The sequence below is a fragment of the Athene noctua genome, unplaced genomic scaffold (genome assembly GCF_965140245.1).
Source record: "Athene noctua unplaced genomic scaffold, bAthNoc1.hap1.1 HAP1_HAP1_scaffold_45, whole genome shotgun sequence".
Classification (NCBI taxonomy): Eukaryota; Metazoa; Chordata; class Aves; order Strigiformes; family Strigidae; genus Athene; species Athene noctua.
Genome location: NW_027437541.1, coordinates 872,646 through 888,990, shown reverse-complemented (window position 1 = coordinate 888,990; position 16,345 = coordinate 872,646).

The window sequence follows — 16,345 nt, the reverse complement described above, 5'->3', positions numbered from 1 at the left end:
GGCTCGGGGCTCGACTCGATTCTCGGCTCGATACTCGGCTCTGGGCTCGCCTCTAGGCTGGGCTCTGGGCTCGGCTCGGCTCTAGGCTGGGCTTGGGGCTTGTCTCGGGGCTCATCTCGAGGCTCGGCTCTGGGCTCTGTGCTCGGCTGTTGTCGGGGCTCGGCTCGAGGCTCGGATCTGGGCTCGGCTCGCCTCGGCTCTAGGCTGGGCTTGGGGATTGTCTCGGGGCTCGTCTCGAGGCTCGGCTCTGGGCTCTGTGCTCGGCTGGGCTCGGGGCTCGGCTCGAGGCTAAGCTCTGGGCTCGGCTCGGCTCTAGGCTGCGCTCGGTGCTCGGATCTGGGTTCGGCTCTAGACTCGGCTCGCCTCGGCTCTAGGCTGGGCTTGGGGATTTTCTCGGGGCTCGTCTCGAGGCTCGGCACTGGGATATGTGCTCGGCTGGGCTCGGGGCTCGGCTCGAGGCTCGGCTCAGGGCTCGGCTCTACGCTGGGCTCCGGGCTCGGCTCGGCTCTAGGCTGGGCTCGGGGCTCGGTTCTGGGCTCGGATCTGGACTCCGCTCGGCTCTAGGCTGGGCTCGAGGCTCGGCTCTGGAATTGTCTGCTCTCGGCTTTGGGCTGGCCCAAATGATCGGCTCTGCTCTTGGCTAGGCTCGAGGCTCAGCTCGCGCCCGACTCTGGGCTCAGCTCTGGACTCGGCTCGGCTCTAGGCTGTGCTCGGGGCTCGGATCTGGGTTCGGCTCTGGACTCAGATCGCGTCGGCTCTAGGATGGGCTTGGGGATTGTCTCGGGGCTCGTCTCGAGGCTCGGCTCTGGACTCTGTGCTCGGCTGGGCTCGGGGCTCGGCTCGGGGCTCGGCTCTGGGCTCGGCTCTAGGCTGGGCTCCGGGCTCGGCTCGGCTCTAGGTTGGGCTCGGGGCTCGGTTCTGGGCTCGGATCTGGACTCGGCTCGGCTCTAGGCTGGGCTCGAGGCTCGGCTCTGGAATTGTCTGCTCTCGGCTTTGTGCTGGCCCAAATGATCGGCTCTGCTCTTGGCTAGGCTCGAGGCTCAGCTCGCGCCCGACTCTGGGCTCAGCTCTGGAGTCGGCTCGGCTCTAGGCTGGGCTCGGGGCTCGGATCTGGGTTCGGCTCTGGACTCGGCTCGCCTCGGCTCTAGGCTGGGCTTGGGGATTGTCCCGGGGCTCGTCTCGAGGCTCGGCTCTGGACTCTGTGCTCGGCTGGGCTCGGGGCTCGGCTCGGGGCTCGGCTCAGTGCTCGGCTCTAGGCTGGGCTCCGGGCTCGGCTCGGCTCTAGGCTGGGCTCGGGGCTCGGATCTGGGTTCGGCTCTGGACTCGGCTCGCCTCGGCTCTAAGCTAGGCTTGGGGATTGTCTCGGGGCTCGTCTCGAGGCTCGGCTCTGGGCTCGGGGCTCGGCTGGGCTCGGGGCTCGGCTCGAGGCTCGGCTCTGGGCTCGGCTCTCTACTCGGCTCTAGGCTGCACTCGTACCTCGGCTCTGGACTCGGCTCGGCTCTAGGCTGGGCTCGGGGCTCTGATCTCGCTTCGGCTCTGGACTCGGCTCGCCTCGGCTCTAGGCTGGGCTTGGGGATTGTCTCGGGGCTCGTCTCGAGGCTCGGCTCTGGGCTCTGTGCTCGGCTGGGCTCGGGGCTCGGCTTGATGCTTGGCGCTGGGCTCGGCTCTAGGCTATGATCTGGGCTCGGCTCGGCTCTAGGCTAAGCTCGGGGCTCGGATCTGGGTTCGGCTCTGGACTCGGCTCGCCTCGGTCTAGTCTGGGCTTGGGGATTGTCTCGGGGCTCGTCTCGAGGCTCGGATCTGGGCTCTGTGTTCGGCTGTCCTCTGGGCTAGGCTCGAGGCTCGGCTCTGGGCTCGGCTCTCTACTCGGCTCTAGGCTGCGCTCGTACCTCGGCTCTGGACTCGGCTCGGCTCTAGGCTGGGCTCGAGGCTCGGCTCTGGGTTCGGCTCTGGACTCGGCTAGCCTCGGCTCTAGGCTGGGCTTGGGGATTGTCTCGGGGCTCGTCTGGAGGCTCGGCTCTGGGTTCGGCTCTGGACTCGGCTCGCCTCGGCTCTAGGCTGGGCTTGGGGATTGTCTCGGGGCTCGTCTCGAGGCTCGGCTCTGGGCTCGGGGTCGGCTGGGCTCGGCGCTCGGCTCGAGGCTCGGCTCTGGTCTCGGCTCTCTACTCGGCTCTAGGCTCGGCTCGAGGCTCGGCTCTGGGCTCGGCTCTCTATTCGGCTCTAGGCTGCACTCTTACCTCGGCTCTGGACTCGGCTCGGCTCTAGGCTGGGCTCGGGGCTCGGTTCTGGGCTCGGATCTGGACTCGGCTCGGCTCTAGGCTGGGCTCGAGGCTCGGCTCTGGAATTGTCTGCTCTCGGCTTTGGGCTGGGCGAAATGATCGGCTCTTCTCTTGGCTAGGCTCTAGGCTCAGCTCGCGCCCGACTCTGGGCTCGGCTCTGGACTCGGCTCGGCTCTAGGCTGTGCTCGGGGCTCGGATCTGGGTTCGGCTCTGGACTCGGCTCGCCTCGGCTCTAAGCTGGGCTTGGGGATTGTCTCGGGGCTCGTCTCGAGGCTCGGCTGTGGGCTCTGTGCTCGGCTGCGCTCGGGGCTCGGCTCGATGCTTGGCGCTGGGCTCGGCTCTAGGCTATTGTCTGGGCTCGGCTCGGCTCTAGGCTAAGCTCGGGGCTCGGATCTGGTTTCGGCTCTGGACTCGGCTCGCCTCGGCTCTAGTCTGGGCTTGGGGATTGTCTCGAGGCTCGGATCTGGGCTCGGGGCTCGGCTGGGCTCGGGGCTCGGCTCGAGGCTCGGCTCTGGGCTCGGCTCTGTACTCGGCTCTAGGCTGCGCTCGTACCTCGGCTCTGGACTCGGCTCGGCTCTAGGCTGGGCTCGGGGCTCTGATCTCGCTTCGGCTCTGGACTCGGCTCGCCTCGGCTCTAGGCTGGGCTTGGGGATTGTCTCGGGGCTCGTCTCGAGGCTCGGCTCTGGGCTCTGTGCTCGGCTGGGCTCGGGGCTCGGCTCGATGCTTGGCGCTGGGCTCGGCTCTAGGCTATGGTCTGGGCTCGGCTCGGCTCTAGGCTAAGCTCCGGGCTCGGATCTGGGTTCGGCTCTGGACTCGGCTCGCCTCGGCTCTAGTCTGGGCTTGGGGATTGTCTCGGGGCTCGTCTCGAGGCTCGGATCTGGGCTCTGTGTTCGGCTGTGCTCTGGGCTCGGCTCTCTATTCGGCTCTAGGCTGCGCTCGTACCTCGGCTCTGGACTCGGCTCGGCTCTAGGCTGGGCTCGAGGCTCGGCTCTGGGTTCGGCTCTGGACTCGGCTCGCCTCGGCTCTAGGCTGGGCTTGGGGATTGTCTCGGGGCTCGTCTTGAGACTCGGCTCTGGGCTCTGTGCTCGGCTGTGCTCGGGGCTCAGCTCGAGGCTCGGCTCGATACTCGGCTCTAGGCTGGGCTCCGGGCTCGGCTCGGCTCTAGGCTGGGCTCGGGGCTCGGATCTGGGTTCGGCTCTGGACTCGGCTCGCCTCGGCTCTAGTCTGGGCTTGGGGATTGTCTCGGGGCTCGTCTTGAGACTCGGCTCTGAGCTCTGTGCTCGGCTGGGCTCGGGGCTCGTCTCGAGGCTCGGCACGATACTCGGCTCTGGACTCGGCTCTAGGCTGGGCTCGAGGCTCGGCTCTGGGCTTGTCTGCTCTCGGCTTTGGGCTGGGCTCAGGGATCGGCTCTGCTCTTGGCTCGGCTCGAGGCTCAGATCGCGCCCGACTCTGGGCTCGGCTCTGGACTCGTCTCGGCTCTAGGCTGGGCTCGGGGCTCGGATCTCGGTTCGGCTCTGGACTCGGCTCGCCTCGGCTCTAGGCTGGGCTTGGGGATTGTCTCGGGGCTCGTCTCGAGGCTCGGATCTTGGCTCGGGGCTCGACTCGATTGTCGGCTCGATACTCGGCTCTGGGCTCGCCTCTAGGCTGCGCTCTGGGCTCGGCTCGGCTCTAGGCTGGGCTTGGGGATTGTCTCGGGGCTCGTCTCGAGGCTCGGCTCTGGGCTCTGTGCTCGGCTGGGCTCGGGACTCGGCTCGAGGCTCGGCTCGATACTCGACTCTGGGCTCACTTCTAGGCTGGGCTCTGAGCTCGGCTCGGCTCTAGGCTGGGCTCGGGGCTCGGATCTGGGTTCGGCTCTGGACTCGGCTCGCCTCGGCTCTAGGCTGGGCTTGGGGATTGTCTCGGGGCTCGTCTCGAGGCTCGGCTCTGGTCTCTGTGCTCGGCTGGGCTCGGGGCTCGGCTCGAGGCTAAGCTCTGGGCTCGGATCGGCTCTAGGCTGCGCTCGTACCTCGGCTCTGGACTCGGCTCGGCTCTAGGCTGGGCTCGGGGCTCTGATCTCGCTTCGGCTCTGGACTCGGCTCGCCTCGGCTCTAGGCTGGGCTTGGGGATTTTCTCGGGGCTCGTCTCGAGGCTCGGCACTGGGATATGTGCTCGGCTGGGCTCGGGGCTCGGCTCGAGGCTCGGCTCAGGGCTCGGCTCTTGGCTGGGCTCCGGGCTCGGCTCGGCTTAGGCTGGGCTCGGGGCTCGGTTCTGGAATTGTCTGCTCTCGGCTTTGGGCTGGCCCAAATGATCGTCTCTGCTCTTGGCTAGGCTCGAGGCTCAGCTCGCGCCCGACTCTGGGCTCGGCTCTGGACTCGGCTCGGCTCTAGGCTGGGCTCGGGGCTCGGATCTGGGTTCGGCTCTGGACTCGGCTCGCCTCGGCTCTAGGCTGGGCTTGGGGATTGTCTCGGGGCTCGTCTCGAGGCTCGGCTCTGGGCTCTGTGCTCGGCTGGGCTCGGGGCTCGGCTCGAGGCTCGGCTCTGGGCTCGGCTCTCTACTCGGCTCTAGGCTGCGCTCGTACCTCGGCTCTGGACTCGGCTCGGCTCTAGGCCGGGCTCGGGGCTCTGATCTCGCTTCGGCTCTGGACTCGGCTCGCCTCGGCTCTAGGCTGGGCTTGGGGATTGTCTCGGGGCTCGTCTCGAGGCTCGGCTCTGGGCTCTGTGCTCGGCTGGGATCGGGGCTCGGCTCGATGCTTGGCGCTGGGCTCGGCTCTAGGCTATGGTCTGGGCTCGGCTCGGCTCTAGGCTAAGCTCCGGGCTCGGATCTGGGTTCGGCTCTGGACTCGGCTCGCCTCGGCTCTAGGCTGGGCTTGGGGATTGTCTTGGGGCTCGTCTTGAGACTAGGCTCTGAGCTCTGTGCTCGGCTGGGCTCGGGGCTCGGCTCGAGGCTCGGCTCGATACTCGGCTCTGGACTCGGCTCTAGGCTGGGCTCGAGGCTCGGCTCTGGGCTTGTCTGCTCTCGGCTTTGGGCTGGGCTCAGGGATCGGCTCTGCTCTTGGCTCGGCTCGAGGCTCAGTTCGCGCCCGACTCTGGGCTCGGCTCTGGACTCGTCTCGGCTCTAGGCTGGGCTCGGGGCTCGGATCTGGGTTCGGCTCTGGACTCGGCTCGCCTCGGCTCTAGGCTGGGCTTGGGGATTGTCTCGGGGCTCGTCTCGAGGCTCGGATCTGGGCTCGGGGCTCGACTCGATTCTCGGCTCGATACTCGGCTCTGGGCTCGCCTCTAGGCTGGGCTCTGGGCTCGGCTCGGCTCTAGGCTGGGCTTGGGGCTTGTCTCGGGGCTCATCTCAAGGCTCGGCTCTGGGCTCGGGGCTCGGCTGGGCTCGGGGCTCGGGTCGAGGCTCGGCTCTGGGCTCGGCTCTAGGCTGGGCTCTGGCCTCGCCTCGGATCTAGGCTGGGCTCGGGGCTCGGGTCTGGTTTCGGCTCTGGACTCGGCTCGCCTCGGCTCTAGGATGGGCTCGGGGCTCGGATCTGGGTTCGGCTCTGGACTCGGCTCGCCTCGGCTCTAGGCTGGGCTTGGGGATTGTCTCGGGGCTCGTCTCGAGGCTCGGCTCTGGGCTCTGTGCTCGGCTGGGCTCGGGGCTCGGCTCGAGGCTCGGCTCGATATTCGACTCTGGGCTCGCCTCTAGGCTGGGCTCCGGGCTCGGCTCGGCTCTAGGCTGGGCTCGGGGCTCGGATCTGGGTTCGGCTCTGGACTCGGCTCGCCTCGGCTCTAGGCTGGGCTTGGGGATTGTTTCGGGGCTCGTCTCGAGGCTCGGCTCTGGGCTCTGGGCTCGGCTGGGCTCGGGGCTCGGCTCGAGGCTCGGCTCAGGGCTCGGCTCTAGGCTGGGCTCCGGGCTCGGCTCGGCTCTAGGCTGGGCTCGAGGCTCGGCTCGAGGCTCGGCTCTGGGCTCGGCTCTGTACTCGGCTCTAGGCTGGGCTCGAGGCTCGGCTCTGGGCTTGTCTGCTCTCGGCTTTGGGCTGGGCTCAGGGATCGGCTCTGCTCATGGCTCGGCTCGAGGCTCAGATCGCGCCCGACTCTGGGCTCGGCTCTGGACTCGTCTCGGCTCTAGGCTGGGCTCGGGGCTCGGATCTCGCTTCGGCTCTGGACTCGGCTCGCCTCGGCTCTAGGCTGGGCTTGGGGATTGTCTCGGGGCTCGTCTCGAGGCTCGGATCTGGGCTCGGGGCTCGGCTGGGCTCGGGGCTCGGCTCTGGGTTCGGCTCTGGACTCGTCTCGCCTCGGCTCTAGGCTGGGCTTGGGGATTGTCTCGGGGCTCGTCTCGAGGCTCGGCTCTGGGCTCTGTGCTCGGCTGGGCTCGGGGCTCGGCTCGAGGCTCGGCTCTATACTCGACTTTGGCTCGCCTCTAGGCTGGGCTCTGGGCTCGGCTCGGCTCTAGGCTGGGCTCCGGGCTCTGCTCGGCTCTAGGCTGGGCTCGGGGCTCGGTTCTGTGTTCGGCTCTGGACTCGGCTCGCCTCGGCTCTAGGCTGGGCTTGGGGATTGTCTCGGGGCTCGTCACGAGGCTCGGCTCTGGGCTCGGGGCTCGGCTGGGCTCGGGGCTCGGCTCGAGGCTCGGCTCTGGGCTCGGCTCTAGGCTGGGCTCGGGGCTCGGATCTGGGTTCGGCTCTAGACTCGGCTCGCCTCGGCTCTAGGCTGGGCTTGGGGATTGTCTCGGGGCTCGTCTTGAGACTCGGCTCTGGGCTCTGTGCTCGGCTGTGCTCGGGGCTCGGCTCGAGGCTCGGCTCGATACTCGGCTCTAGGCTGGGCTCCGGGCTCGGCTCGGCTCTAGGCTGGGCTCGGGGCTCTGATCTGGGTTCGGCTCTGGACTCGGCTCGCCTCGGCTCTAGGCTGGGCTTGGGGATTGTCTCGGGGCTCGTCTCGAGGCTCGGATCTGGGCTCTGTGCTCGGCTGTGCTCGGGGCTCGGCTCGAGGCGCGGCTCTGGGCTCGGCTCGCGTCGGCTCTAGGCTGGGCTTGGGGATTGTCTCGGGGCTCGTCTCGAGGCTCGGCTCTGGTCTCTGTGCTCGGCTGGGCTCGGGGCTCGGCTCGAGGCTAAGCTCTGGGCTCGGCTCGGCTCTTGGCTGCGCTCGTACCTCGGCTCTGGTCTCGGCTCGGCTTTAGGCTGGGCTCGGGGCTCTGATCTCGCTTCGGCTCTGGACTCGGCTCGCCTCGGCTCTAGGCTGGGCTTGGGGATTTTCTCGGGGCTCGTCTCGAGGCTCGGCTCTGGGCTCTGGGCGCGGCTGGGCTCGGGGCTCGGCTCGAGGCTCGGCTCAGGGCTCTGCTCTAGGCTGGGCTCTGGGCTCGGCTCGGCTCTAGGCTGGGCTCGGGGCTCGGATCTGGGTTCGGCTCTGGACTCGGCTCGCCTCGGCTCTAGGCTGGGCTTGGGGATTGTCTCGGGGCTCGTCTCGAGGCTCGGATCTGGGCTCTGTGCTCGGCTGTGCTCGGGGCTCGGCTCGAGGCGCGGCTCTGGGCTCGGCTCGCGTCGGCTCTAGGCTGGGCTTGGGGATTGTCTCGGGGCTCGTCTCGAGGCTCGGCTCTGGTCTCTGTGCTCGGCTGGGCTCGGGGCTCGGCTCGAGGCTAAGCTCTGGGCTCGGCTCGGCTCTTGGCTGCGCTCGTACCTCGGCTCTGGTCTCGGCTCGGCTCTAGGCTGGGCTCGGGGCTCTGATCTCGCTTCGGCTCTGGACTCGGCTCGCCTCGGCTCTAGGCTGGGCTTGGGGATTTTCTCGGGGCTCGTCTCGAGGCTCGGCACTGGGATATGTGCTCGGCTGGGCTCGGGGCTCGGCTCGAGGCTCGGCTCAGGGCTCGGCTCTTGGCTGGGCTCCGGGCTCGGCTCGGCTCTAGGCTGGGCTCGGGGCTCGGTTCTGGAATTGTCTGCTCTCGGCTTTGGGCTGGCCCAAATGATCGTCTCTGCTCTTGGCTAGGCTCGAGGCTCAGCTCGCGCCCGACTCTGGGCTCGGCTCTGGACTCGGCTCGGCTCTAGGCTGTGCTCGGGGCTCGGATCTGGGTTCGGATCTGGACTCGGCTCGCCTCGGCTCTAGGCTGGGCTTGGGGATTGTCCCGGGGCTCGTCTCGAGGCTCGGCTCTGGGCTCTGTGCTCGGCTGGGCTCGGGGCTCGGCTCGGGGCCCGGCTCAGAGTTCGGCTCTAGGCTGGGCTCCGGGCTCGGCTCGGCTCTAGGCTGGGCTCGGGGCTCGGATCTGGGTTCGGCTCTGGACTCGGCTCGACTCGTCTCTAAGCTGGGCTTGGGTATTGTCTCGGGGCTCGTCTCGAGGCTCGGCTCTGGGCTCGGGGCTCGGCTGGGCTCGGGGCTCGGCTCGAGGCTCGGCTCAGGGCTCGGCTCTTGGCTGGGCTCCGGGCTCGGCTCGGCTCTAGGCTGGGCTCGGGGCTCGGTTCTGGAATTGTCTGCTCTCGGCTTTGGGCTGGCCCAAATGATCGTCTCTGCTCTTGGCTAGGCTCGAGGCTCAGCTCGCGCCCGACTCTGGGCTCGGCTCTGGACTCGTCTCGGCTCTAGGCTGTGCTCGGGGCTCGGATCTGGGTTCGGCTCTGGGCTCGGCTCTCTACTCGGCTCTAGGCTGCGCTCGTATCTCGGCTCTGGACTCGGCTCGGCTCTAGGCTGGGCTCGGGGCTCTGATCTCGCTTCGGCTCTGGACTCGGCTCGCCTCGGCTCTAGGCTGGGCTTGGGGATTGTCTCGGGGCTCGTCTCGAGGCTCGGCTCTGGGCTCTGTGCTCGGCTGGGCTCGGGGCTCGGCTCGATGCTTGGCGCTGGGCTCGGCTCTAGGCTATGATCTGGGCTCGGCTCGGCTCTAGGCTGCGCTCGGGGCTCGGATCTGGGTTAGGCTCTGGACTCGGCTCGCCTCGGCTCTAGTCTGGGCTTGGGGATTGTCTCGGGGCTCGTCTCGAGGCTCGGATCTGGGCTCTGTGTTCGGCTGGGCTCGGGGCTCGTCTCGAGGCTCGGCTCTGGGCTCTGGGCTCGGCTGGGCTCGGGGCTCGGCTCGAGGCTCGGCTCAGGGCTCGGCTCTAGGCTGGGCTCCGGGCTCGGCTCGGTTCTAGGCTGGGCTCGGGTCTCGGCTCGAGGCTCGGCTCTGGGCTCGGCTCTGTACTCGGCTCTAGGCTGGGCTCGAGGCTCGGCTCTGGGCTTGTCTGCTCTCGGCTTTGGGCTGGGCTCAGGGATCGGCTCTGCTCATGGCTCGGCTCGAGGCTCAGATCGCGCCCGACTCTGGGCTCGGCTCTGGACTCGTCTCGGCTCTAGGCTGGGCTCGGGGCTCGGATCTCGCTTCGGCTCTGGACTCGGCTCGCCTCGGCTCTAGTCTGGGCTTCGGGATTGTCTCGGGGCTCGTCTCGAGGCTCGGCTCTGGGCTCTGGGCGCGGCTGGGCTCGGGGCTCGGCTCGAGGCTCGGCTCAGGGCTCTGCTCTAGGCTGGGCTCTGGGCTCGGCTCGGCTCTAGGCTGGGCTCGGGGCTCTGATCTGGGTTCGGCTCTGGACTCGGCTCGCCTCGGCTCTAGGCTGGGCTTGGGGATTGTCTCGGGGCTCGTCTCGAGGCTCGGATCTGGGCTCTGTGCTCGGCTGTGCTCGGGGCTCGGCTCGAGGCGCGGCTCTGGGCTCGGCTCGCGTCGGCTCTAGGCTGGGCTTGGGGATTGTCTCGGGGCTCGTCTCGAGGCTCGGCTCTGGTCTCTGTGCTCGGCTGGGCTCGGGGCTCGGCTCGAGGCTAAGCTCTGGGCTCGGCTCGGCTCTTGGCTGCGCTCGTACCTCGGCTCTGGTCTCGGCTCGGCTCTAGGCTGGGCTCGGGGCTCTGATCTCGCTTCGGCTCTGGACTCGGCTCGCCTCGGCTCTAGGCTGGGCTTGGGGATTTTCTCGGGGCTCGTCTCGAGGCTCGGCACTGGGATATGTGCTCGGCTGGGCTCGGGGCTCGGCTCGAGGCTCGGCTCAGGGCTCGGCTCTTGGCTGGGCTCCGGGCTCGGCTCGGCTCTAGGCTGGGCTCGGGGCTCGGTTCTGGAATTGTCTGCTCTCGGCTTTGGGCTGGCCCAAATGATCGTCTCTGCTCTTGGCTAGGCTCGAGGCTCAGCTCGCGCCCGACTCTGGGCTCGGCTCTGGACTCGGCTCGGCTCTAGGCTGTGCTCGGGGCTCGGATCTGGGTTCGGATCTGGACTCGGCTCGCCTCGGCTCTAGGCTGGGCTTGGGGATTGTCCCGGGGCTCGTCTCGAGGCTCGGCTCTGGGCTCTGTGCTCGGCTGGGCTCGGGGCTCGGCTCGGGGCCCGGCTCAGAGTTCGGCTCTAGGCTGGGCTCCGGGCTCGGCTCGGCTCTAGGCTGGGCTCGGGGCTCGGATCTGGGTTCGGCTCTGGACTCGGCTCGACTCGTCTCTAAGCTGGGCTTGGGTATTGTCTCGGGGCTCGTCTCGAGGTTCGGCTCTGGGCTCGGGGCTCGGCTGGGCTCGGGGCTCGGCTCGAGGCTCGGCTCAGGGCTCGGCTCTTGGCTGGGCTCCGGGCTCGGCTCGGCTCTAGGCTGGGCTCGGGGCTCGGTTCTGGAATTGTCTGCTCTCGGCTTTGGGCTGGCCCAAATGATCGTCTCTGCTCTTGGCTAGGCTCGAGGCTCAGCTCGCGCCCGACTCTGGGCTCGGCTCTGGACTCGTCTCGGCTCTAGGCTGTGCTCGGGGCTCGGATCTGGGTTCGGCTCTGGGCTCGGCTCTCTACTCGGCTCTAGGCTGCGCTCGTATCTCGGCTCTGGACTCGGCTCGGCTCTAGGCTGGGCTCGGGGCTCTGATCTCGATTCGGCTCTGGACTCGGCTCGCCTCGGCTCTAGGCTGGGCTTGGGGATTGTCTCGGGGCTCGTCTCGAGGCTCGGCTCTGGGCTCTGTGCTCGGCTGGGCTCGGGGCTCGGCTCGATGCTTGGCGCTGGGCTCGGCTCTAGGCTATGATCTGGGCTCGGCTCGGCTCTAGGCTGCGCTCGGGGCTCGGATCTGGGTTAGGCTCTGGACTCGGCTCGCCTCGGCTCTAGTCTGGGCTTGGGGATTGTCTCGGGGCTCGTCTCGAGGCTCGGCTCTGGGCTCTGTGTTCGGCTGGGCTCGGGGCTCGGCTCGAGGCTCGGCTCTGGGCTCGGGGCTCGGCAGGGCTCGGGGCTCGGATCTGGGTTCGGCTCTGGACTCGGCTCGCCTGGGCTCTAGGATGGGCTCGGGGCTCGGCTCGAGGCTCGGCTCGATACTCGACTCTGGGCTCGCCTCTAGGCTGGGCTCTGGGCTCGCCTCGGCTCTAGGCTGGGCTTGGGGATTGTCTCGGGGCTCGTCTCGATGCTCGGATCTGGGCTCTGTGCTCGGCTGTGCTCGGGGCTCGGCTCGAGGCTCGGCTCGTGGCTCGGCTCTCTACTCGGCTCTAGGCTGCGCTCGTACCTCGGCTCTGGACTCGGCTCGGCTCTAGGCTGGGCTCGGGGCTCTGATCTCGCTTCGGCTCTGGACTCGGCTCGCCTCGGCTCTAGGCTGGGCTTTGGGATTTTCTCGGGGCTAGTCTCGAGGCTCGGCACGGGGATATGTGCTCGGCTGGGCTCGGGGCTCGGCTCGAGGCTCGGCTCAGGGCTCGGCTCTAGGCTGGGCTCCGGGCTCGGCTCGGCTCTAGGCTGGGCTCGGGGCTCGGTTCTGGGCTCGGATCTGGACTCGGCTCGGCTCTAGGCTGGGCTCCGGGCTCGGCTCGGCTCTAGGCTGGGCTCGGGGCTCGGTTCTGGGCTCGGCTCTGTACTCGGCTCGGCTCTAGGCTGTGCTCGGGGCTCGGATCTGGGTTCGGCTCTGGACTCGGCTCGCCTCGTCTCCAGGCAGGGCTTGGGGATTGTCTCGGGGCTCGTCTCGAGGCTCGGCTCTGGGCTCGGGGCTCGGCTGGGCTCGGGGCTCGGCTCGGGGCTCGGCTCAGGGCTCGGCTGTAGGCTGGGCTCCGGGCTCGGCTCGGCTCTAGGCTGCGCTCGTACCTCGGCTCTGGACTCTGCTCGGCTCTAGGCTGTGCTCGGGGCTCGGATCTGGGTTCGGCTCTGGACTCGGCTCGCCTCGGCTCTAGGCTGGGCTTGGGGATTGTCTCGGGGCTCGTCTCGGCGCTCGGCTCTGGGCTCGGTGCTCGGCTGGGCTCGGGGCTCGGCTCGAGGCTCGTCTCTGGGCTCGGCTCTCTACTCGGCTCTAGGCTACGCTCGTACTTCGTCTCTGGACTCGGCTCGGCTCTAGGCTGGTCTCGGGGCTCTGATCTCGCTTCGGCTCTGGACTCGGCTCGCCTCGGCTCTAGTCTGGGCTTGGGGATTTTCTCGGGGCTCGTCTCGAGGCTCGGCTCTGGGCTCTGTGCTCGGCTGGGCTCTGTGCTCGGCTAGTTGCTTTGCGCTGGGCTCGGCTCTAGGCTATGGTCTGGGCTCGGCTCGGCTCTAGGCTAAGCTCGGGGCTCGGCTCTGGGTTTGGCTCTGGACTCGGCTCGCCTCGGCTTTAGGCTGGGCTTGGGGATTGTCTCGGGGCTCGTCGTCGAGGCTCGGCTCTGGGCTCTGTGCTCGGCTGGGCTCGGGGCTCGGCTCGAGGCTCGGCTCTGGGCTCGTCTCTGGACTCGGCTCTAGGCTGGGCTCGAGGATCGGCTCTGGGCTTGTCTGCTCTCGGCTTTTGGCTGGGCTCAGGGATCGGCTCTGCTCTTTGCTCGGCTCGAGGCTCAGATCGCGCCCGACTCTAGGCTCGGCTCTGGACTCGTCTCGGCTCTAGGCTGGGCTCGGGGCTCGGATCTGGGTTCGGCTCTGGACTCGGCTCGCCTCGGCTCTAGGCTGGGCTTGGGGATTGTCTCGGGGCTCTTCTTGAGACTCGGCTCTGGGATATGTGCTCGGCTGGGCTCGGGGCTCGGCTCGAGGCTCGGCTCAGGGCTCGGCTCTTGGCTGGGCTCCGGGCTCGTCTCGGCTCTAGGCTGGGCTCGGGGCTCGGTTCTGGAATTGTCTGCTCTCGGCTTTGGGCTGGCCCAAATGATCGTCTCTGCTCTTGGCTAGGCTCGAGGCTCAGCTCGCGCCCGACTCTGGGCTCGGCTCTGGACTCGGCTCGGCTCTAGGCTGTGCTCGGGGCTCGGATCTGGGTTCGGCTCTGGACTCGGCTCGCCTCGGCTCTAGGCTGGGCTTGGGGATTGTCTCGGGGCTCGTCTCGAGGCTCGGCTCTGGGCTCTGTGCTCGGCTGGGCTCGGGGCTCTGCTCGGGGCCCGGCTCAGGGCTCGGCTCTAGGCTGAGCTCCGGGCTCGGCTCGGCTCTAGGCTGGGCTCGGGGCTCGGATCTGGGTTCGGCTCTGGACTCGGCTCGACTCGGCTCTAAGCTGGGCTTGGGGATTGTCTCGGTGCTCGTCTCGAGGCTCGGCTCTGGGCTCGGGGCTCGGCTGGGCTCGGGGCTCGGCTCGAGGCTCGGCTCTGGGCTCTGCTCTCTACTCGGCTCTAGGCTGCGCTCGTACCTCGGCTCTGGACTCGGCTCGGCTCTAGGCTGGGCTCGGGGCTCTGATCTCGCTTCGGCTCTGGACTCGGCTCGCCTTGGTTCTAGGCTGAGCTTGGGGATTGTCTCTGGGCTCGTCTCTTGGCTCGGCTCTGGGCTTGGGGCTCGGCTGGGCTCGGGGCTCGGGTCGAGTCTCGGCTCTGGGCTCGGCTCTAGGCTGGGCTCTGGCCTCGCCTCGGATCTAGTCTGGGCTCGGGGCTCGGGTCTGGGTTCGGCTCTGGACTCGGCTCGCCTCGGCTCTAGGATGGGCTCGGGGCTCGGATCTGGGTTCGGCTCTGGACTCGGCTCGCCTCGGCTCTAGTCTGGGCTTGGGGATTGTCCCGCGGCTCGTCTCGAGGCTCGGCTCTGGGCTCTGTGCTCGGCTGGGCTCGGGGCTCGGCTTGAGGCTCGGCTCGATACTCGACTCTGGGCTCGCTTCTAGGCTGGGCTCTGGGCTCGGCTCGGCTCTAGGCTGGGCTCGGGGCTCGGATCTGGGTTCGGCTCTGGACTCGGCTCGCCTCGGCTCTAGGCTGGGCTTGGGGATTGTCTCGGGGCGCGTCTCGAGGCTCGGATCTGGGCTCTGTGCTCGGCTGTGCTCGGGGCTCAGCTCGAGGCTCGGCTCTGGGCTCGGCTCTCTACTCGGCTCTAGGCTGGGCTTGGGGATTTTCTCGGGGCTCGTCTCGAGGCTCGGCACTGGGATATGTGCTCGGCTGGGCTCGGGGCTCGGCTCGAGGCTCGGCTCAGGGCTCGGCTCTAGGCAGGGTTCCGGGCTCTGCTCGGCTCTAGGCTGGGCTCGGGGATCGGTTCTCGGCTCGGATCTGGACTCGGCTCGGCTCTAGGCTGGGCTCGAGGCTCGGCTCTGGAATTGTCTGCTCTCGGCTTTGGGCTGGCCCAAATGATCGGCTCTGCTCTTGGCTAGGCTCGAGGCTCAGCTCGCGCCCGACTCTGGGCTCAGCTCTGGACTCGGCTCGGCTCTAGGCTGGGCTCGGGGCTCGGATCTGGGTTCGGCTCTGGAGTCGGCTCGCCTCGGCTCAAAGCTGGGCTTGGGTATTGTCTCGGGGCTCGTCTCGAGGCTCGGCTCTGGGCTCGGGGCTCGGCTCGAGGCTCGGCTCTGGGCTCGGCTCTCTACTCGGCTCTTGGCTGCGCTCGTACCGCGGCTCTGGACTAGGCTCGGCTCTAGGCTGTGTTCGGGGCTCTGATCTCGCTTCGGCTCTGGACTCGGCTCGACTCGGCTCTAGGCTGGGCTTGGGGATTGTCTCGGAGCTCGTCTCGAGGCTCGGCACTGGGATATGTGCTCGGCTGGGCTCGGGGCTCGGCTCGAGGCTCGGCTCAGGGCTCGGCTCTAGGCTGGGCTCCGGGCTCGGCTCGGCTCTAGGCTGGGCTCGGGGCTCGGTTCTGGGCTCGGATCTGGACTCGGCTCGGCTCTAGGCTGGGCTCCGGGCTCGGCTCGGCTCTAGGCTGGGCTCGGGGCTCGGTTCTGGGCTCGGCTCTGTACTCGGCTCGGCTCTAGGCTGTGCTCGGGGCTCGGATCTGGGTTCGGCTCTGGACTCGGCTCGCCTCGTCTCCAGGCAGGGCTTGGGGATTGTCTCGGGGCTCGTCTCGAGGCTCGGCTCTGGGCTCGGGGCTCGGCTGGGCTCGGGGCTCGGCTCGGGGCTCGGCTCAGGGCTCGGCTGTAGGCTGGGCTCCGGGCTCGGCTCGGCTCTAGGCTGCGCTCGTACCTCGGCTCTGGACTCTGCTCGGCTCTAGGCTGTGCTCGGGGCTCGGATCTGGGTTCGGCTCTGGACTCGGCTCGCCTCGGCTCTAGGCTGGGCTTGGGGATTGTCTCGGGGCTCGTCTCGGCGCTCGGCTCTGGGCTCGGTGCTCGGCTGGGCTCGGGGCTCGGCTCGAGGCTCGTCTCTGGGCTCGGCTCTCTACTCGGCTCTAGGCTACGCTCGTACTTCGTCTCTGGACTCGGCTCGGCTCTAGGCTGGTCTCGGGGCTCTGATCTCGCTTCGGCTCTGGACTCGGCTCGCCTCGGCTCTAGTCTGGGCTTGGGGATTTTCTCGGGGCTCGTCTCGAGGCTCGGCTCTGGGCTCTGTGCTCGGCTGGGCTCTGTGCTCGGCTAGTTGCTTTGCGCTGGGCTCGGCTCTAGGCTATGGTCTGGGCTCGGCTCGGCTCTAGGCTAAGCTCGGGGCTCGGCTCTGGGTTTGGCTCTGGACTCGGCTCGCCTCGGCTTTAGGCTGGGCTTGGGGATTGTCTCGGGGCTCGTCGTCGAGGCTCGGCTCTGGGCTCTGTGCTCGGCTGGGCTCGGGGCTCGGCTCGAGGCTCGGCTCTGGGCTCGTCTCTGGACTCGGCTCTAGGCTGGGCTCGAGGATCGGCTCTGGGCTTGTCTGCTCTCGGCTTTTGGCTGGGCTCAGGGATCGGCTCTGCTCTTTGCTCGGCTCGAGGCTCAGATCGCGCCCGACTCTAGGCTCGGCTCTGGACTCGTCTCGGCTCTAGGCTGGGCTCGGGGCTCGGATCTGGTTTCGGCTCTGGACTCGGCTCGCCTCGGCTCTAGGCTGGGCTTGGGGATTGTCTCGGGGCTCTTCTTGAGACTCGGCTCTGGGATATGTGCTCGGCTGGGCTCGGGGCTCGGCTCGAG